We start from the raw sequence: 22,881 nt of genomic DNA, 5'->3' as shown, positions 1-22,881 counted from the left end.
AACCGCCGTGTCTTTGTGAGACACAGGGTAGGTGAACGGATGATCTCTGCATGTGTGGTTCCCACTGATTTGTTGAACAATTCTTTGGTTAATGCATGATTCCATTAGTGTTATTTCCTCGTTTTTATAATGTAGAAAATAGTAAAAATTAAGAAAACCCCTTGAATGAGTAGGTCTCCAAACGTTTGAGTGGTACTGTACCTTATATACATAAGTATTCAGACCCTTTGCTATGAGACTCGAAATTGAGCTCAGGTGCATCCTGTTTCCATTGATCATCCTTGAGATGTTTCTACTACTTGATTGGAATCCACCTGTGGTAAATTCAATTGATGGGACATGATTTAGAAAGGCACACTCCTGTCTATATCAGGTCGCACAGTTGAAAGTGAATGTCAGAGATAAAAACCAAGCCATAAGGTCGAAGGAATTGTCCGTAGAGCTCCAAGACAGTTCTGGGAAATGCTACCAAAAAATGTCTGCAGCATTGAAGGTCTGCAAGAACCCAGTTGGCTCCATCATTCTTAAATGGAAGACGTTTGGAACCACCAGGACTCTTCCTAGAGCTGGCCACCCAGCCAAACTGATTAATCGGGGGAGAATAGCCTTGGGTAGTGGGTTTAATTCCCAGGAGCACCCATACGTAAAATCTATGCACACATTACAGTAAGTCGCTTTTGATAAAAACGTCTGCTAAATGGCATGTATTATACACTGAGTATACAAATCATTAAGAACACCTGCTCTCACATTGAGACTGACCAGGTGAATCCAGGTGAAAGCTATGATCCCTTATTGATGTCACTTGTTAAATCCACTTCAACCAGTGTAGATGAAGGGGAGGAGACAGGTTAAAGATGGATTTTTAACCCTAGAGATAATTGAGACATGGACTGTGTATTTGTGCCATTCAGAGGGTGAATGGGCCAGACAAAATACTTAAGTGCCTTTGAACAGGGGTATGGTAGTAGGTGCCAGGTGCACCGGTTTGTGTCAAGAACTGCAACCTTGCTGGGTTTTTCACACTCAACAGTTTCCTGTGTGTATCAAGAATGGTCCGCCACTCAACGGATATCCAGCCAACTTGACACAGCTGTGGGAAGCGATAGAGTCAACATGGGCCAACATCCCTGTGGAACACTTTTGACACCTTGTAGAGTCCATGCCCGGATGAATTGAGGCTGTTCTGAAGGCAAAAGGGGGGGGGGGGGGGTGCAACTCAAATATTAGGAAGGTGTTCCTAATGGTTAGTATACTCAGTGTATATATGTACAGAACAAAAAATGAATGCAACAGGAAAAGTGTTGGTCCCATGCTTCATGAGCTGAAATAAAAATGTATTTATTCATTACAAGCACCATGCTCTACCAACTGAGCTGCAAAGGACGACACGTTTCATGTCGAATACACAAGGTGCAATATTCACATTTGTGCATCAGCAGTTTCTCTTGTTATGCCAGTCACTCACTTAGTCATGTCAGCTAACTGGTGTCGGTCTGGACTCGAACTCGATTTGCTCCGGTCTTGGTATTTAATACCGGTCTTGGCATTACATTTTTCTTAATAAACTATGTGTGCTTTTCATGACATTTAAAAAAAAAAAAAAATGTTATGAATAAAATAAATGAAATAGCAGGCCAATTCCACAGCCCAGTAGATACAACTAATCATTTTGGGTTGTGAAGTGCATTAGCAAAACGCTTTGTCCTTTCTTTAGAACAAAATGAAATTTACCACTAGGCTGTCTATTATATCACCCCGTCACAGGCCCTCCCAGTCAACACCACCTCATAATATTGCCTGCTGCAGTTGTTCGAGAGATGTCCAGATTCCAGCCAAACATGCAGCGTAGAGAAGACCAGCAATGGGGCCCTCGTCAACATCATGCAGACATGCCTTCGCAGTGAGCCTTCTTTTGAATGGAACACTCAGCCACTTGTTGGCAAGTGTCCGGCCAGACCCCTACAAATGCAGAAGCTAATCCAATTCACTATTTTGATACATTTGATAACCTAATTGTGAAACACAAGACATTATTTGTTGCTCATTTTCTACTTCTAAAATGCATATAATGTCCAGGGCATAACCTAGCCTGGTGGAACCAGCCTGATCGCTGTGTTCACCATTCTATTTCACTTTATGATATCTGAAGTGAAATGCAAAGGTGAATGCAGCAATCAGGTTGGTCCCACCAACGCTAATCATAACCACCACTGATAATGTAATCAGTGCTCTGTGTTTGTATGTGCCTGACCAATATCTTTGACGAGGGGCCAGGAGCTGATATGCGCTGCTATGCGGGGGCGCTGGCAACGTCCTCACCCCAGCCTGTTCATGCTCACCAACGGTTGTCGATTGGGAGAACAAGAATTAGGTGAGTTTAGTCTGACTTGTTCAAACTTCAACATAGGTGATGTCTGACACACAAACATATACTATTACTAACTGCCATTGGTAATAGAACAGTGGCTGTGTATGTGTTCACAGGAAGATGTATGGGGACTTGCAAGATGATGTGATGAAGTCCAGACTGACAGATGGGATTGATACTGATGTCTCTAAATGGAGAGACCTGGCACAACATTTTTACTAGACAACTTTTACTTGTATTGTCTTTTTCTACTATTGAATTGAATAGTACACTATCAGTCCAAATGGGGAGGTTATTGTAGTTATTGAACTCAACCTGCAGTCTGTTTGTTTGTTGTGATTGAGTGGGCAAGATTCTGACAGATGGGTGTGTCTTGGTGGTGGCAAGGACACACCCAAATCAAACCACACCCCCAAGCCAACTCACTTTTGGCTTTTGTCATGGCCGCCAGCATTTCTTGAGGAGCAAGACAAAACACAAGGCCAAATCAGCGGGTGCAGTTCCCCTTAAGACTTTTTCTGGTAAATATTTTCTAAGACCCCTTTTCCATCCAGAAATCAAAGCCTTTACTTATGCCGAATGTTTAAGATGGAAAATGGTAGAAAAAATGTATCTAAGCCTTCATTTCCCAGAAATATAGACTCTTAGCTTTCATTTGACGCCCAATTTGATGTGCTCCTATGTTGGTGCTCATGGGACCTTTTACATGGAAATGCCCACATATACACACAGAATGGGGTCCTGCCGGTTCTGTTCATCTGTCCATTACAATGATCTGTTCATCTACAGTCTTTGTTACGGCACCTAGGGAAATGTGTGAACAATGCCATCTGATATGGGTTCAAGAACATAGAACAGTCTGTGCTTTTCTCTACTAGTACATTGTAGGCCTATACAAAGTAAACAAGAGTCAGACTGACAGAGGGAGGCAAAACAGAGAGACTACCGTCCCATCCAAACACAGACACCTGCCTTCTTTTGTAGATCAAAGGCTAGTAGGAAATCCTTATTTCCTCTCAACTGCCCACTTCAAAGAGTGTTCATCATATTATCTGTGGTGCAGCAAGTTAGGACCTTGACCGGGCTTCAATCTGTCCCCAACACAAGGCCATAGTTTCACAGTATCTCACCCCACTATATACCCCTATAGAACAACTATTATTTAGTCCCTAACCTTTTTGGACCCTTTGAAAGTACCGCAGTGCTGTTCTGGGAGTGAATAATAAGAAGAGGTTAAAAACATTTTGCTAACACTGTCAGCTGTCGCTGGCCATCAGAGTTGGGATTTGCAGAGGAAATGAGTAAGCAACCTATGAGCAACATTTGCACAATCGTAGGACTGCAGAAATGTCTGATGGAATTGAAATCACTCGATACACTTACTGCACTACATTAAATGTTCATCTCTTCACTAAAACAAGGAAAAACATATCACATTATCTTTTATTAGCCATGCGACTGTCTACGGTATCCTTTTGTATTTGTATGTATTATGGATCCCCATTAGATGCTGCCAAGACAGCAGCTACTCTTCATGAGGACCAGCAAAATGAAGGCAGTTATACAATTTTTTTTTGAACATTACAATGCATTCAACATGTTAATACCTCTCACAAATACAAGTAGTGATGAAGTCAATCTCTCCTCCACTTTGAGACAGGGGAGATTGACATGCATATTACTAATGTTAGCTCTCTGTGTACATCCAAGGGCCAGCCGTGCTCCCCTGTTCTAAGCCAATTGACATTTTCCTAAGTCCCTCTTTGTGGTAACTGACCACACGACTGAACAGTAGTGCAGGTCTGACAAAACTAGGGCCTGTAGGACCTGTCTTGTTGATAGTGTTGTTAAGAATGCAGAGCAGCACTTTATTATGGACAGACTTCTTCCCCATCTTACCTACTGTTGTATCAATATGTTTTGACCATGACTGTTTACAATCCAGGTTACTCCAAGCAGTTTAGCCACCTCAACTTGCTCAATTTCCACATTATTTATAACAAGGTTTTGTTCAGGTTTAGAGTTTAGTGAATGATTTGTCCCAAATATAATGCTTTAATTTTTGAAATATTTAGGACTAACTTAGTCCTTGCCAATCATTCTGAAACTAAATGTAGCTCTTGGTTAAGTGTTGCAGTCATTTCACTCGCTGTAGTAGCTGACGTGTATAGTGTTGAGTCAACCGCATACATAGACATACTGGCTTTACTCAAGGCCATTGGCATGTCATTAGTAAAGATTGAAAAATTTAAGGGGCATAGATAGCTGCCCTGGGGAATACCAGATTATGTCAGAGAGGCTTCCATTAAAGAAAACCCTCTGTGTTATGTTAGACAGGTAACACTTTATCCACAATATAGCAGGGGGTGTAAAACCATAACACATAAGATTTTCCAGCAGCAGACTATGATCGATAATGTCAAAAGTCGCACTGAAGTCTAACAAAACAGCCCCTACAATCTTTTTGACATCAAGTTCTCTCAGCAAAATCAGTAATTTGTGTAAGTGCTGCGCTTGTTGATTTTGCCTTATGGATGGAGCTTCATATAAACATACAGGCTTTGTGGAGAACACTAAGCAGATAATAATCATGCTTCCTTATGATTCTTTCCAAATAGGCACCTGTACTATCAAATGTTCCCTGTTGTATAACTATAACCCCCCCACCACCTTCATGACAAGTCAAGAAAACTGGGCTTTCCTCCCACCTACACCTCTTCCGAACCAAAATGCCTTCTCAGCCTAATCACCCACATCAAACCACAACTGAGTCCCATCCCATCTAACCACGATTTCACCCTCCAGCTAATCTGAAGAATGTCAGATGGGCTACAGTGCTTTCCTTCCAGAATCTGGTTCTGATCCAAATCATCCACTTGGAGACTTGTCAATAACGGCCTCTGTGATTGGCTATGGCAGGGAATCTAGGAAAATCCAGGATACTGTAGGATTGTTTTCTATTAGAGTGGATGGCTACAACAGTGTGATGTTTCAGACTGCTATACTCCAAAGGATAGAATTCCTTGTACAATTAAAATAATCTAATTAGAGCCATCTGTGCAGACATCCGTTTCTTGACTGATCAAGGTTCATTAAATTGAACTCGGGAGACAGTCCAACCAGCCTGCAAATAGTAAAGCAGGAACTGAGTAAACAACCCTAATTATTAGACACATGGCTGATAGAAAGACTTACGCAATATTGGTCACATCTTGTTATTTGTGTTAAATTCAGTGGAATACTAAATCATAGTCCTTGCCAGGCATTTATCGTTACCAAAGGATGGAAAGATGACTGGCTGGACAGCTTGTTCGCTTCATTTGCAACTAATTAAAAGTACAAATTGGTTACCAAAGACTGCAAAACATGTCATTATAAGAGTCCATCCATTACGGAGCTGTATCAGAATATGATATGCTGAGATGTGTAGATGAGGGATGTCAATGGCTCATACAAGCCCACAGGGCAAAATGTGGCTAATATTAGCAGAGCAGTGAAGTAAAGTCAATGTTTAGGAAGTAGTTAACGGCACATTCATGTGTCGAGTCATTTATTTCCCTCTTTCGGGCGTCAGAACCACCACTGAGTGTTTTCCAAAAGGCCTCTATGGCAGGAATGTTAGCCAGCCAGCCAGGCAATTCTCCACAGTACTAAACTGCCATAGAGAGAGAAGGAAAAGGCATTCATACCAGAGACCTCGGGGAGGTTTAGCCAAAAGGCTGTCGGCCATCCAGTCGGCCATGAGTTAAATGTCCCTCCTTGGCAAAGGAAATGTGACAACAGCAGATCCACTGGCCTAGGCCAAGTGCCCTAGCTAAGTATCCCCAACACTAAGATAGTAGTAGGACAGTAGTGGCTCCTGCTGTCTCCAGCACAGTTGAAATCGTTGGATTAAACTTTACTTTTCCCGCCTGCCCCCATTAGATTTGGGAGGGGTTGAGGAGGAGGAAGAGGAGGAAGCTCACTTAGAATAGCCAAGTGCCCCTGAGTGCTTCCAGCATGTTAAGCAGCTTACAGCCATAGCCCAATGAAGCAGGGATTTTCTATTGATACGTGAGGACAAGTCTGTTGTCTTGTCTATTTTGGATACGTCGTTGTTGTCGAGTGGTCCAAATGTAGACGCAAAAGCATACACATGTTCTGGAAAAGGAATGACACAACAACTTCACGCCGCAGGACAAATCACCACTCTACAGTGGGAGCCATATATTTCACACCACTTAAAATCACACGCCAGTAACAAATCCAATTTACATAGGACTTTACCTACGCAGGGGAAGGGGGTACTAATGTTTTCCTTGTTTCGATGAGAGGTATATCAGGCACATGTACAGTACCACCTAGTTAGTCATCGTTATCACACTGGTATTGACGGGACTGTCTGCTGCCCTGAGGATGCCGCTGATCACCCTTTCTGTTGCACAATTAAGCAGGCCCGACAACCGACTCATGCAGATCATATTACAGGAAGAGAACACAGGGGGCTTTGTTCCCATTGGAGCACAACTATTGTCTGAGATTATTAACAGGTAATAATGAATATTGATTGGATGAGTGGGAGGGGTGAGCAGCAGGGTTTAGATGAATTGAACTACTGACAATAGGAGGTTAAATCAGTTGCGAGTGCATTTCGTATGGTGTCACATTCGAATGTGATGACTAAAGTGTTGCAACTGCTTCAACTTGAATTAGCGCATAGTAACACCACATATAGAACAATGAGACAGATATTTCACTGGATGTATACATCCGCTTGGCGTTTCCACTCACTACCAAATATGTGACCGACCGCCTCGATTCGGTCTTATGTAGCAAAATTTGAAACTGTGTTTTTTTACATTGGATAAAAGCAGATACACAGAGCTACAAAATGGTATATCATACAATGCATTTGACGAACAATGGGAAAGTTATTCAGCTATTGAAAAACTTGTAACCTCACTTTTGAGAAAATGGTCTTTGAATGTTTTGGTACCTACTGGAGAGCTCTTCTTTGTCTACACCCATTCAGCATCGTTCATACCCTCTTAAAAATTTGCCCCCATCCAAACTCTGGCCATTTTACTCGCCCTATCATAGCTAGTTAGGCTGTTTTTATGTTATCCAGAGCATTGGTAACTGTAACTGTGCTGCTGGCAACAATTTAACTATGCTTTCTTGCCGACGTTTACTGACACCGGCCATATATTCAACGGGTGTTGAGCGTTCGTAAATTCATCAGTTATTCTGCGCTCTGGCACACTCAGACGAGAGTGCTCTGAAATCGGAGTAGATGGCCAGACTAAATTTACGAACACACCCGAAATGGTTACTTGCATCTTTTGTTAAGACATGTAGCTAGCTAGCTAAACAATGAACTATCATCGCAACTCATGACGTTACTATCCTGCATGAATCTGCAGGTAGCTAATCAACCAGATTCAATGTTAGATAGCCAAGCAAATGGCTCTGATATACAAATAATAATATCATACACACAGTGGTAACCTGTCATTCAGGGCAGAGCCCCATCTGTTTTGAGCCACACATTTTTTGCAAAAAATAAATAATATTTATTCTCTCAAAACAACTATTAACTCGGAACTACAAAAACTTGACTTCAGTGAGTTCAAGACAACTGGGAAGTCGGGAATAAACAAGCTTCGACTGGGAAAATACGTTTTGAAGGGTCATCCAGCTCGGAATTGTAAATCCGGCCTCTTTCTAGAGCTACGACCTGAAAATCAATGACATCACCATGATAGCACTGGGAAGTCGGGAATAAACAAGCTCCGACTGGGAAAATACGTTTTGAAGGGTCATCCAGCTCGGAATTGTAAATCCGGCCTCTTTCTAGAGCTACGACCTGAAAATCAATGACATCACCATGAATCAACCTTGTTTACTCCAAGTTCCCAGTTGTTTTGAAAGAACCATAAATCCAGAGAATGCCAAACATTGATGACAAAATTTGCCCACGAAGAACCGCCGTGCCACCTTCCTGTTCAAGTGAGCACAGCACAACAAGGTGAGTCCAAAAATGTATTGTATGCTGCTGCATAAATTATGTAATATGCCAGGGAGATATGTATACTGTAGCTAAGAAACTAATACTAAGTGTATGTTGTGTAGTAAGATGTTGGTTGCCCATGTGCCTCACCCTAATAATTTGGTATATTTACCCCTCTTAATTTTGCCTACTGTTCTGACTTTATGGTGCACATAAAGCCGATAAACTGTTTTAGAGAAATGTAATCATTGAATATTGTAAGAGCTTTTTTTGTCTGCGTATATGCCCCCGTTATTTATCCTACGGTTCTGACTTGGTGTACAGGGAGAACACTGTAAGAATGGCCTATGTTCGGAATTCTGTCGCTGTACATTTTAAAAGTGCTAGGGAAATAGTTATGACTACGTCCGTCCTAGCTCGCTCATTAATGATTTAATGGAAATTACAGATTGCCCCTTGTCCTTATGCCATAGTTTGTGCATCTCAATTATCATTAAAAACCACATTTGTTTAAGCAAGTCAGCCATATCAGCTATGTTTTTTAAAAAGGCAGTAAATGAGGCTGAATCAACTGTTTCGCTGCCAGACAAGGCTCCTCTGATAGCCAGGTGTAGCAGTGGTAAGATGTTGGGACTGCTGTTGGGGCTGCTTTACGTAGGCTGTTTGTGGGCACCGTTTGTCACTGTTATAGTGCAATGCTGGCATGCATCCCACTTTTATGAATTTTTTGCCCCACCAAGATTTACATGCTAAAATCACCACTGCATACACATAACGTTAGCTAGCGAGGCAGCCAGCTAGCATTAGCTAACTAACAGTACACTTCGGCCTCGCGAGTGGTGCAGTCGTCTAAGGAATTGCATCACAGTGCTAGCTGTGCCACTGGAGATCCTGGCTTGAGTCCAGGCTCTGTCGCAGCCGGCCGCGACTGGGAGACCCATGGGGCGGTGCACAATTGGCCCAGCGTCGTCTGGGTTAGGGGAGGGTTTGGCCGGCAGGGATGTTCTTGTCCCATCGCGCACTAGCGACTCCTGTGGCCGGGCGCAATGCACTCTGACACGGTCTCCAGGTGTACAGTGTTTCCTCCGACACATTGGTGCGGCTTGCTTCCGGGTTAAGCTGGCGCTGTGTCAAGAAGCAGTGCGGCTTGGCTGGGTTGTGTTTGAGGACGCATGGCTCTCGATCTTCGCCTCTCCAGAGTCTGTACGGGAGTTGCAGCAATGGGACAAGACTAACAATTGCATACCACAAAATTTTGGAGAAAAGGGGTTAAAAAAAGAAAAAAAATACAGTACATGTCCAGCCCACTCATTATCTCAGCCAATCATGGCTAGTGGGAAGGTTGCTTACTTTTTCTGTGGCTAAACCAACTAGGCTTGTAATTTAACATTTTTATTTGTATTTACAGATGGCATACAAGTTTGTTAATTAAGGCACATGAAAGTTCACATGTTGAAGAAGGCATTTCCGCCAAAAAACGCATTTCGATTAAAAAAAAAAGTGTTTACTAGTAGGCTGTCATTGTAAATAAGACTGTGACTTGCAAAGTTAAATAAAAGTTGTAGATGTTTTATTATTATCATTATGATTTTTTTTAACCTTTATTTAACTAGGCAAGTCAGTTAAGAACAAATTCTTATTTACAATGACGGCCTACCAAAAGGCAAAAGGCCTCCTGCGGGGGTGGGGGCTGGGAGTAAAAATAAACATAAATTAAATAAAAATATAAGACAAAACACACATCACGACAAGAGAGACAACACAACACTACATAAAGAGAGACCTAAGACGACAACATCGCATGGCAGCAACACATGACAACACAACATAGTAGCAGTACAACATAGTAGCAGCACAAAACAGGGTACTAACATTATTGGGCACAGACAACAGCACAAAGGACAAGAAGGTAGAGACAACAATACATCACGCAAAGCAGCCACAACTGTCATTAAGAGTGTCCAGGATTGATTCTTTGAATGAAGAGATTGAGATAAAACTGTCCAGTGTTTGTTGCAGCTCGTTCCAGCCGCTAGCTGCAGCAAACTGAAAAGACGAGCGACCCAGGGATGTGTGTGCTTTGAGGACCTTTAACAGAATGTGATTGGCAGAACGGGTGTTGTATGTGGAGGATGAGGGCTGCAGTAGATATCCCAGATAGGGGGGAGTGAGACCTAAAAGGGTTTTATAAATAAGCGTCAACCAGTGGGTATACAGAGATGATCAGTTTACAGAGGAGTATAGAGTGCAGTGATGTGTCTTATAAGGAGCATTGGTGGCAAATCTGATTGCCGAATGGTAAAGAACATTTAGCCGCCTGAGAGCACCCTTACCTGCCAATCTATAAATTATGTCTCCATATTCTAGCATGGGTAGGATGGTCATCTGAATTAGGGTTAGTTTGGCAGCTGGGGTGAAAGAGGAGCGATTCCGATAGAGGAAACCAAGTCTAGATTTAACTTTAGCCTGTAGCTTTGATATGTGCTGAAAGAAGGACAGTGTACCGTCTAGCCATACTCCCAAGTACTTGTATGAGGTGACTACCTCAAGCTCTAAACCCTCAGAGGTAGTAATCACACCTGTGGGGAGAGGGGCATTCTTCTTAACAAAACCACATGACTTTTGTTTTGGAGGTGTTCAGAACAAGGTTAAGGGCAGAGAAAGCTTGTTGGACACTAAGAAAGCTTTGTTGTAGAGCGTTTAACACAAAATCCGGGGAGGTGCCAGTTGAGTATAAGACTGTTTCATCTGCATATAAATGGATGAGAGAGCTTCCTACCTGAGCTATGTTGTTGATGTAAATTGAGAACAGCGTGGGGCCTAGGATCGAGCCTTGGGGTACACCCTTGGTGACAGTCAGTAGCTGAGACAGCAGATGTTCTGACTTTATACACGCAATCTTTGAGAGAGGTAGCTAGCAAACCAGGCCAAAGACCCCTCAGAGACACAAATACTCCTTAGCCGGCCCACAAGAATGGAATGGTCTACCGTATCAAAAGCTTTTGCCAAGTCAGTAAAAATAGCAGCACAACACTGCTTAGAATCAAGGGCAATGGTGACATCATTGAGGACCTTTAAGGTTGCAGTGACACATCCATAACCTGAGCGGAAAACCAGATTTCATACCAGAGAGAATACTATAGACATCAAGAAAACCAATCAGTTGATTATTGACAAGTTTTTCCAATACTTTTGATAAACAGGGCAAAATAGAAATAGGCCGATAACAGTTTGGATCAGCTTGATCTCCCCCTTTAAATAAAGGACTAACTGTGGCTGCCTTCTAAGCAATGAGAACCTCCCCTGAGAGGAGAGACAGGTTAAAAAGTTCAGAGATGGGCTTGGCGATTATACTGTAGGGGCAGCAACCTTAAAGAAAACAGGGTCTAAACCACCCAGATGTTTTTGGGGGGTCTAGTTTAAGGAGCTCCTTTAGCACCTCGGACTCAGTGACCGCATGCAGGGAGAAACCTAAATAAAAAATATACAACATTAAATATGAAGTAGTGGCCCGCGACATACACCTAGTTTCCTGAAACGGGTCACATGTGGTAGTGAGAAGATGGGAAAGATGGAATGTGGCAGATTTTCTGCAAATTTTCGCATCGATTAAACATTTGATCTCAATGCTGTCCCCAAAACCAAAATATGTTATGAACAGAGTGGACTGAGGTTTGTAGACATTACCCTTCGCAAACGTTTTTAAAAATTACGTTGTTTACAGTAAGTGCAAAGGCGAATTGAGTTATTGCACACGTGCAATTCACAGAGTAGGCGTTGCCTTACGGAAATATGCAGATTATGCTAGAACGTGCCAATAGGATCTCGCTAGCTAGTGCTTGGCTCTGCCCACCTCTTTGCTTGTTCTGCTCACTATGGCTTATTTGTTCCCACAGGGCAAAATGTGGCTAATATAAGCAGAGCAGTGCAGTAACGTCAATGTTTAGTAAGTGATTAACAACACATTAATGTGTTAAGTCATTTGTTTCCCTCTTTCGGCCTCAGAACCACCACTAAGCATTTTCCAAAAGGAATCTCATTTAACCTGATGTTAATGACTGGGTCCTTCAGGTCCACAGGCTCTTCAGCTAACTACTGTTATTGACTAATTAAAGCACAGCTCATGGGTTCCAATTGTGAGTCACAATTTTCAATAAAACCAGTCATCAGAAAGACGAAAAGGTTTAATGGTGAAACTAGTCTCAATGTGGCTTTAATAAGAGTGCTGGTCTAGGATCAGTTGTGCCTTCTAAATCACACAAATAAGAAGATCAGCACTACTACACCGAGCCACTTTCTGAATATGGGACCTGGTTCTGCCTGGGGATTCGATATGAACTCTATGAACTGATGTGAAAGAATGATACATTGAGGTCTCCTCTCCTTGGTCCTAAATCAATTACTAGTCCTAAAAAAACAGAAACAGAAACAGGCAGATAATTACAACATTCCTCTTGTAAATCCCTTCCTCAAGGCTTTGTCCTTTTGGATATTTTTAAACTTCACTGCAATGTCACTTCCTGACCTTCATTTCAGCAAATTCCCTGATGGGATGGATGCTCATCCAGAATATCATTGTAGGCTACTGGCAGAGGAGTTGGAAAAGGTGTTGATACAAGGTGCATGATAATCACACGTTAAAGATGATTCCAGATTGTCTGTGCCTGACACAGGAGCTGAGTACCACCACCTAAAACGTTCCACTGCTTCAACTCCTGCACCCCTTGTAGAATATTAGTTCAAAAGTATTGTGGAGCTCCTGTACCTAAGTACCGGCTGCCAAAAAATGAGTACGGGCTGCTTTTCAGTCCAAGTCATGCACTGCAGATAGTGACAGCGTGATGATGCAACTTGTATGTACGTCACTCACCAATCAATTTTCGCATCATTAAAGGATAAACTGACACTGTACCACTAAATATGACTTAAAATATGAATTAATTGTAGGCCCCTTTGCAGACAGTTATGTTTCAATTCAGAAGTCGGCCATTCAAATGCAGCAAAAGTAGACTGTCATCCATTTCTCAGGTAGTCAGTCATTGGTTAGATGGGGTTATAAACATAAGTAGCCTTCCACAGTGTCTGAGGATGCCGAGTTATCACTTGAATGGATAGCATTTTCTAGATGTTTATTTTTTTACTTCAATTTCAAAGCGCAGGGAAACAATTCACATAAAATAGTTAGATCAAGTATGGAAAACATTGCTAGCTTACCGATGTTTCGTTGTATTGACCATGTCTGCAATTTTTTTGCGCAGGAAATAAATGATACGACTTCCCTATGCAACAGAAAACCCCGCGTTCCTATTGAGACGGATGATGTCAGCCTAGGATGCTCCGCGTTGAAACCCCTTGCTAATACAGTAGATGAGATCGAGGTTTAGAACATAAGCAATGGAAAGTCAAAAAAGTGCTGTGTATGCCCGTTCTCTTCTTGAATGCAGTCACTCAGACGGATGCTCAACGCTCCTCCCTGCAGCAAGAATTAGTTTTGGAGGGAAGAAATTACCGTACTGGATCCGAGCGCAAATGGGCCAATTGTGTTTCGCAAAACCAGGCACTGGATTATTTTATGTCAGCACAGTGAACAAGTTCCCTGATAGACTGACGTCCCGAGACAGACCGCTACAGAGGAATTATAATTATAACACGTTTCGGGGTTAGAAGGATTGTACTAAGCATAATTTAGAAATTCAAGAATCAGTGGAAAGCCTTCTTGAACCGCAGGGAATCTTACTGATTGTGCCTATAAAAAGAACAAAAGAACATACTAAAACACAGACACACACTGTTCTATGCAACATACTTTTCTTTTATATTTTAATGTGATGGCCTACAACACCAGGACAAATGGTGTTCGTTTTTATAGGTCCTTGTGTGTGATGGTACTATAAGGTCTATCTGGCACATGTAGAAGTGTGCTCGCTCCGTAACTGCAAATTGTTGGCAGTGTGGGATAACCAACCTGTGGTCTCTTACCTGTTAGAAGTGTTCCCATGTCACATTGTGGTTTATGCCTGGGGTCTTAGTCCTGGATCTGTATGTGTGCATACTTCGGCCTCATCCAGAAAGTCTGGATCTGTATGTGTGCATACTACGGCCTCATCCAGAAGGTCTGGATCTGTTTGTGTGCATACTACAGCCTCAGCCAAAAGGTCTGGATCTGTATGTGTGCATACTACAGCCTCAGCCAAAAGGTCTGGATCTGTATGTGTGCATACTATGGCCTCAGCCAAAAGGTCTGTTTCTTCATGACACAGGTGGTACTGTTTACAACACTGTGGCTTCTGGTTTGAGCCCAACTCTCTGCATTCCCCCTTAATTACTACTAATAAAGATTGAGATCAGGGTAGAATCTTTGTTGTATTTATCTGTGGGGGACAAAACTCCCAGTTGGTAAAAGTTTAAACCAGCCATTCGTCCAGGATGAATTTGAGTCATCTCACTCTCTTGGAGTATAAAGCAATGCAACATTGGAGCATCAAGCAATGCAAGTTTCTCCCAAGAATTAGACTGCCATCTAGTGGTTGTAATTTAACCAAAGCCATCAACTCCGAGACAATTTGGTGTAATTTTAGTGGCAAGCAAGATAGGTATTGTTGAGTGATGTAATTGAGTTGTGTATATTTACTACCAGTGCTGTACCAGTAGCAATTATCATATTTTGTATCTGTCATTAGAGGGTTACACTGTCTGCAGTCTCAAAGTTCTTAGCCACTCCCCATGGCTCACATTACATCAGGTGCATTTCATTGAAGGCTGAACACACCCACAGCTGAAATTTTTGGTACTTCGCCAATATTCAGCGCTTTCTCGATTACAGTACGTGACACTGTAGTATTGGCTATTAGCACCATGAGTCAGACATAAATAGTTGTTATCAGTGTGCTAACTCAGCTCTATATATTTGACTCTGGCATGGTATGTACAGAGCTTTCACACCTCACCATCACAGTTTACTTGAAGTCCCACAAAGGATATCCACTCTAGTCTCACCCTTGCTTTACTTATCCTATTTTACATCCCACCTAACCCTCGCTGGCCCTTCATTTATTCTTAGCTTCCTTCTTCAACCTGTCACATGCCTTTGCTCCAACCATAACTCTTTCCAAATGTCGGACTACCCCACCCTCAACACAGCTATAGACTACACTACGGAGTCTTTCAAAATCTCTCCACGCATTTAAAGGCTGCGTTGAAATAATGATTTATCAATGACCCAAGACCAGTTCAGTTAATCTCTACCATTGTGACAATGAGTCGTCATAATGCTGCAACAAATGTGCATTATCCTAGGAGCGTTGGCAGACACAATGCAAGTAACTTCATTTATTTCCCAGTGTGTCTATGTATGCGGATGACTCAACACTATAACACGTCAGCTACTACAGCAACTGGAATGACTGCAACACTTAACAAAGAGCTGCAGTTAGTTTCAGAATGGGTAGCAAGGAATAAGTTAGTCCTAAATATTTCCAAACCTAAAAGCATTGTATTTGGGACAAATTTTTCGCTAAACCCTAAACCTCAACTACATCTCGTAATGAATACTGTGGAAATTGAGCAAGTTGAGGTGACTAAACTGCTTGGTGTAACCCTGGATTGTAAACTGTCATGGTCAAAACATATTGATACAACTGTAGCTAAAATGGGGAGCAGTCTGTCCATAATAAAGCGCTGCTCTGCCTTAACAGCACTGTCAACAAGGCAGGTCCCACAGGCCCTAGTTTTGACACACCTGGAGTACTGTTCAGTAGTGTGGTCAGGTGCCACAAAGAGGGATTTAGGAAAATTGCAGTTGGCTCAGAACAGGGCAGCACGGCTGGCCCTTACAAAAACAAGTAGTGATGAAGTCAATCTCTCTTCCACTTTTAGCCATGAGAGATTAACATGCATATCATTAATGTTAGCTCTCCGTGTACTTTTAAGACGTGTTGACTAGCTGAATGTACCGAGCTGTCTGTTTAAAATATTTGCACACAGCTCGGACACCCATGCATACCCCACAAGACATGCCACCAGAGGTCTCTTCACAGTCCCCAAGTCCAGAACAGACTATGGGAGGCGCACATTACTACATAGAGCCATGACTACATGGAACTCTATTCCACATCAGGTAACTGACGCAAGCAGTTGAATCACATTTTTAAAAAACTGGTAAAAATACACCTTATGGAACAACTGGGACTGTGAAGAGACACACACAAAAGGTACAGACACATACATATGCATACATTGTGATATTGTTGTATGATGGTATTAAGCATTATGTATTGTAGATATGTAGTGGTGTAATAATGTTATATGATGTACCGTTTTATCATTTGTTTTATGTGTAATGTAAGTGCCTTAATATGTTTGGACCCCAGGAAGAGTGCTTGCTGCCTTGGCATTTAAGCGTCTTTGAACTGGGTATAGTAGTAGGCCAGGTTCCCTAAAAAAAATTAGGCACTGAGCAAATTTCAGGTCTTCTGAGCGCAAACTTGAACATTGTGAAAAATCTGTGCAACTTCCGTGTTTACTGTGAACACTGAGGCTGTAAGTTGCAGTTTTAACAGTGGCCAAGTAGGCTACTGTGGCCATTTGATCATAATGTAGGCCTACTGGAGTGGCCTACCATCAAAAACAATGTTTTAACATTTAAATAGCTGTTCTATCATACAGCCTACAGTAGCAGCCAATGTGTGGTGTTCAATGTAGGCCTACATTCCATGAGATTTTGAAAAAAAACATGCAGGGCTTGACATTAACCTGTTCGACAAGGAGGTGATTGAACATTTTGTTGTGTTGTTTAATGCAAGAAACCGCTTTTATAAATAGAATGCATTATTATTTCCAACCCCTTATTACAGAGAATCAGACTAAATATGCTACCCCCTGCCTATTGGAGCCATTTAAAAATATATATTTCACCTTTATTTAACCAGGTAGGCCAGTTGAGAACAAGTTCTAATTTACAACTGCAACCTGGCCAAGATAAAGCAAAGCAGTGCGACACAAACAACAACACAGAGTTACACATGGAATAAACAAGCGTACAGTCAATAACACAATAGAACAAAAATTAAGTCTATTTACAATGTGTGCAAATGGCGTGAGGAGGTAAGGCAATAAATAGGCCATAGTAGCGAAGTAATTACATTTTAGAAAATTAACACTGGAATGAATAGATGATGAGCAGATGATGTGCAAGTAGAAATACTGGTGTGCAAAAGAGCAGAAAAGTACATTAAAACAATATGGGGATGAGGTAGGTAGATTGGGTGGGCTATTTACAAATGGGCTATGTACAGCGATCGGTTTGCTGCTCAGATAGCTGATGTTTAAAGTTAATGAGGGAGATATAAGTCTCCAGCTTCTGCGATTTTTGCAATTCGTTCCAGTAATTGGCAGCAGAGAACTGGAAGGAAAGGCGGCCAAAGGAGGTCCACGTATTCTAGGTCAGAACCGTCCAGAGTAGTGATGCTAGTCGGGCGGGCGGGTGCGGGCAGCGAACGGTTGAAAAGAATGCATTTGGTTTTCCTAGCGTTTAAGAGCAGTTGGAGGCCACGGAAGGAGTGTTGTATGGCATTGAAGCTTGTCTGGAGGTTTGTTAAGACAGTGTCCAAAGAAGGGCCAGATGTATACAGAATGGTGTCGTCTGCGTAGAGGTGGATCAGGGAATCACCCTCTGCAAGAGCGACATCATTGAGATATACAGAGAAAAGAGTCGGCCCGAGAATTGAACCCTGTGGTACCCCCATAGAGACTCCTTAGCTTATTCAAGCCTGTATCAAGATACAACACTGCCCCTAAGACAACAAAAAAAGCACTTTACCTGACTCGCTTTTCAAAGATGTCTAGACATGTACACGTTTTGTGCTTTAGAAGGAAGCAATCGCTCCCCTATTGCTGACTATTAATGATCTATAAATGGGCTAATAACTCACTAACTAGCAAAGGATATGAAGATTTTTTACACACGTGACTACATGCAGCTCTCGCTTTCATTTCAAAACAAGTGCATCTACTCACGGCCGCTCATGCTGTAAACACAGTCCAGTCCAAAGTAAATGTCACAGATCCATATATGGCAATGGTCTATTTGCATATACTGTAGGGCTACTGCACCTTTGATTGTTTATGCCGCATCGGTCTGTGTAGAGTGCATGCTGAATCGTGCGTGTCAATGCAATAGAATCCTACTCTGATGCAAGTAGACTGATGATTGTCACAGATATAGGTATAGGACGAGTCAACAACATTATTTGGATACGAGTTAACAAAATATGAACTTTTAAAGCTGCATTATGAAACTTTTTGGGTGACCCGACCAAATTCACATGGAATGGTGAGTACTAGGTCTGTCATTCTCATTGAAAGCAAGTCTAAGTAGTGGCTTCCCGTTCTTTACTTTAATTTTTGCTCTTTTACTTTTGTTTTTTTACACCAGCTTCAAACAGCTCAAAATACAATATTTTTGTCGCAAGAAAGGGACCAAGGTGCAGCAGATGTTGAGTTCCACATATTTATTGAAAAGTGAAACTTAAAGCAAAAACAAATAAATCAATAAAGAACAACTAAATGTGACTACGTGGTGCACAGGCACAAACACAAAACAATATCCCACAAACACAGGTGGGAGAAATATTTACTTAAATATGATCCCCAATTAGAGACAATGATACCAGCTGCTTCTAATTGGGAATCATACAAAACACCAACATAGAAAATATAAACTAGAACACAACATAGAAATTATAAACTAGAATACCCCCTAGTCACGCCCTGACCTACTACACCATAGAGAAACAATGGCTCTCTATGGTCAGGGCGTGACAGTTCACAGCAGTTTAAATGGTAGGCAAATTTTAGCAACCAGGAAATGGCATTGCGATTTCTGTATATTGCACATTTAAAGGTGAGATTTTCACTTGTCTGTTACTGTAACATAAACATATCAATTTTAAGAGGAAATGAGACACCAAAAATAACTTGTCATCACTTTCAGTGTTAGTAAAATAAAAATAAAACATCAAAGTAAGGTACAAAGGTCACTGTAATTGCTTTATCACAGAGTTAATTTCAACCCAAACACAAGTTGGCAACTATTCCTCCAGCCCAAAGTTAAAAAGTGAATCAGTAACCTAACACATTACAAAACATTAAGGAAAATGTTAGACTATAAAGTTTTTTTTGTATAAACTGTTGATTATCAGTGGTGTAAAGTACTTAAGTAAAAATACTTTAAAGTACTACTTAACTCAGCATGGTACTATGAAAAGGGCTTTCAACAGCAGTACTTACATTAAAACAATTGCAGATGTGCTCCGATTAACTGCCACTCAGAATTTAGCGCAGAGGTCATGATGTTGTGAGATCTGATGACTCTCACAACAAGGGTAATTTTTTGACAATCTTAGAAGCAATAGCAAAACATGACCCTCTCATAGAGAAAAGGATGAATGCATGTGGCAATGCTAAGTACACAAGCCACCAAATCCAGAACAAAGTTTTTGAGGGCTTAGCTGAGATGGTACAAAGTGAAATAATAAGAGTTAAGTTTTTAGTGATTTAGAGAAAAAAGAACAAATGTCTTTAGTTGTGAGGTACTATTAAAACGGGGCCATCCACAAAAGCTTTTTTACACTATCAGTCAGCTGAAAGCTTAGATGCAGCAGGTCTCACAAAAATGATAATTGATTGCTTGAAAAACATGTTCTGGACTACAGAAATAATCTTGTGGGGCATCCGTCATGAGCGGAAAGAATTCTGGTGTGTCTGCATGGATTAAAAAGATTAGCATTTTATGTGCACTGTAATGCACATTGTTTTAATTTGGTTCTTGACAATGCTGTAAAATCAGTGCCTGAGGCAGTTAATTTTTTTGCTCTCCTGCAGAAGCTTTATAACTTTGTATCTGGCTCGTACGTTCATCTCAAGTGGCTTGCAGTTCAGAAAGAGTTATATCCAGAGCAGCAGCCCAGGGAACTACAGAGACGTACGGATGTAAGGTGGGCCTGCAGATACATGGCATGCTGTAATCTGAGGGACAGGCTTCCAGCAGTTCTGAGAGTGCAGGATATCACGCTTGAAAGTAGTGGTGATAGATCAGTGGAGGCAAGGGGCCTTCTTTCTCAGATTTACATTTCATAGGGCTTTGGTTACCTTTTGTAAAGTGCTTGGTGATGCCAATTGTCTTTCTGACATGCTCCAATCAAGCTCTCTTGACCTAGTAAGGGCTGTGGATCTAGTAGGTGCCCTTACAGACACATTACAGGACTACAGAAGTGAGGGTTACTTTGGAGAACTATGGAAAGAGGTTGAAGAGATTGCAGATCACTGCAAAATAAGTGTGTAAAGGACAGCCTAAAACAAGCTTAAGATTTCATGACTCATTGATGATGAGCACTGTACAACAGGAAAATAGTGACCAAAGTGATGGTGAGAGCTTCCAAAGAGCTATCAGATGCTTGACAGTCTCACAGCTGAGCTGCAAAGGCGTTTTTCAAAGAAGAATTGTGAGATAATGCATGGGGTCCAGTCTCTCAACCCAAAGAGTTCAACATTCTTGAATGAAGAGCCTCTGTTTGCCTTTTCTCAGACCATTGAGTCAGATTTAAAGGACCTCAAACAGGAGGTTCATCCAACCAAGCAGTTTCTTGATAAGAGAGAGAAAAGTAGATGGGACAGAACGTCTACTCTCCTTGACTTTGTTGTGTTTCTAGGACCTTATAAAGAGGTGTTCCATGAGCTATTTCCACTTCGTAAGATTTCTGTTGTTACACCAGTCAGCAGTGATTCTTGAGAGAGAAGCTTCTCAGCTTTGAAACTGATTAAAACCCACCTTAAGACATCAATGGTTGATGACAGGTTAAGTCACCTCGGAATTCTCAGCGTTGAGTCAAGGAGGGCATGCTCCCTCAACATGGATGAGTTTGTGAAACATTTTGTCAGTTCTCACCAGAACCGCAGAATTATGCTGTTTTAAATCTGGCTAGAATAATTTGGCACTTAGGCGGTCCCTCTGGTCATGATTAAAACCTGCACTGTGTACTAGCTAGTACACTGACATTCTAAAATTATAAATCCAAAGGGTATCATGTCACACAGATTTAATGTGGTCTTGATTAGGCCAATTCCAAAACTTTTCTTTGCTATTAGTTAACATAATATATATGAGCATAAATATGATACTGTAAGTTTGATATATGATGGGGACCATTTGTAAGCGCACTCTGGAACTCCAGAGTGAAATTACAAACACACCCATAAATTCAGTGCATTTTTCTTGCGGCGTGTTCAGAGTGTACACTGGACACACTGACCGAGAAGTAGGGTTGATCTGAGCATTCTGACCTCACAAAGGCAGTCAAGCACCCAAGCTAACTGGCTAAAGTTGGCTAGCTTGATAGCTCCTTCAAAACACAAATAAGAAAATACCACGCTCTGACTATTTTACTAGCCCTAGCAGAGCTGGTTAGACTGTTTTCATGTTATCTAGAGCGTTAGTGACTGTAATTGTGCTGCTAGCAACAATTTTATTCTGTTTCTTTTGCCGGCATTTACTGACCTGTAAAATTCAATGGGGTGCGTTCGTAAATTCATCTCTTATTCTGCATTCTGGCACACTCAAACAAGAGTGCTCTGAAATTTGCACCTTTGGCAGCAATTACAGCCTCGAGTCTTCTTGGGTATGACGCTACAAGGTTGGCACGCCTGTATTTGGGGAGTTTCTCCCATTCTTCTCTGCAGATCCTCTCGAACTCTGTCAGGTTGGATGGGGAGTGTCGCTGCACAGGTATTGTCAGGTCTCTCCAGAGATGTTAAATCGAGTTCAAGTCCGGGCGGGCCACTCAAGAACATTCAGAGACTTGCCCAAAGCCACTCCTGCATTGACCTGGCTGTGTACTTAGGATCGTTGTCCTGTTGGAAGGTGAACTTTCGCCCCAGTCCGAGGTCCTGAGCGCTCTGGAGAAAGTTTTCATCAAAGATCTCACTGTACATTGCTCTGTTCATCTTTCCCTTGATCCTGACTAGTCTCCCAGTGCCTGCCGCTGAAAAACATCCCCACACCACCATGCTTCACCGTAGAGTTGGTGCCAGGTTTCCTCCAGACATGACGCTTGGCATTCAGGTCAAAGAGTTCAATCTTGGTTTCATCAGACCAGATAATCTTGTTTCTCATGGTCTGAGAGTCCTTTAGGGCCTTTTGGCAAACTCCAAGCGGGCTGTCATGTGTTTTTTACTGAGGAGTTGCTTCCATCTGGCCACTCTACCATAAAGGCCTGACTGGTGGAGTGCTGCAGAGATGGTTGTCCTTCTGGAAAGTTCTCCCATCTCCACAGAGGAACTCTGGAGCTCTATCAGAGTGAACATCGGTTCTTGGCCACCTCCATGACCAAGGCCCTTCTCCCCCAATTTCTCAGTTTGGCCAGGCAGCCAGCTCTAGGACGAGTCTTGGTGCTTCCAAACTTCTTCCATTTAAGAATGATGGAGGCCACTGTGTTCTTGGGGACCTACAGTGCTGCAGACATTTTTG

General features: G+C 41.9%; 1 protein-coding gene across 8 annotated transcripts in view; it reads right to left on the bottom strand.

Moving 5' to 3' along the window:
* Positions 1–13,844, bottom strand: part of osbpl6 (oxysterol binding protein-like 6) — a 64,827-nt gene extending 50,983 nt beyond the window's left edge. For all 8 annotated transcript variants that reach the window (XM_036974479.1, XM_021597229.2, XM_021597235.2 and 5 more), the window contains exon 1: positions 13,575–13,844. The gene's annotated coding sequence lies outside the window, so the exon portion shown is untranslated. The remainder of the gene's footprint in view (positions 1–13,574) is intronic.
* Between the last annotated feature and the right edge of the window lie 9,037 nt (positions 13,845–22,881).

Source organism: Oncorhynchus mykiss, chromosome 3 (genome assembly GCF_013265735.2).
Source record: "Oncorhynchus mykiss isolate Arlee chromosome 3, USDA_OmykA_1.1, whole genome shotgun sequence".
Classification (NCBI taxonomy): Eukaryota; Metazoa; Chordata; class Actinopteri; order Salmoniformes; family Salmonidae; genus Oncorhynchus; species Oncorhynchus mykiss.
The sequence above is the reverse complement of the archived record's forward strand: the minus strand, read 5'-3'. Positions and strand labels throughout refer to the sequence as shown.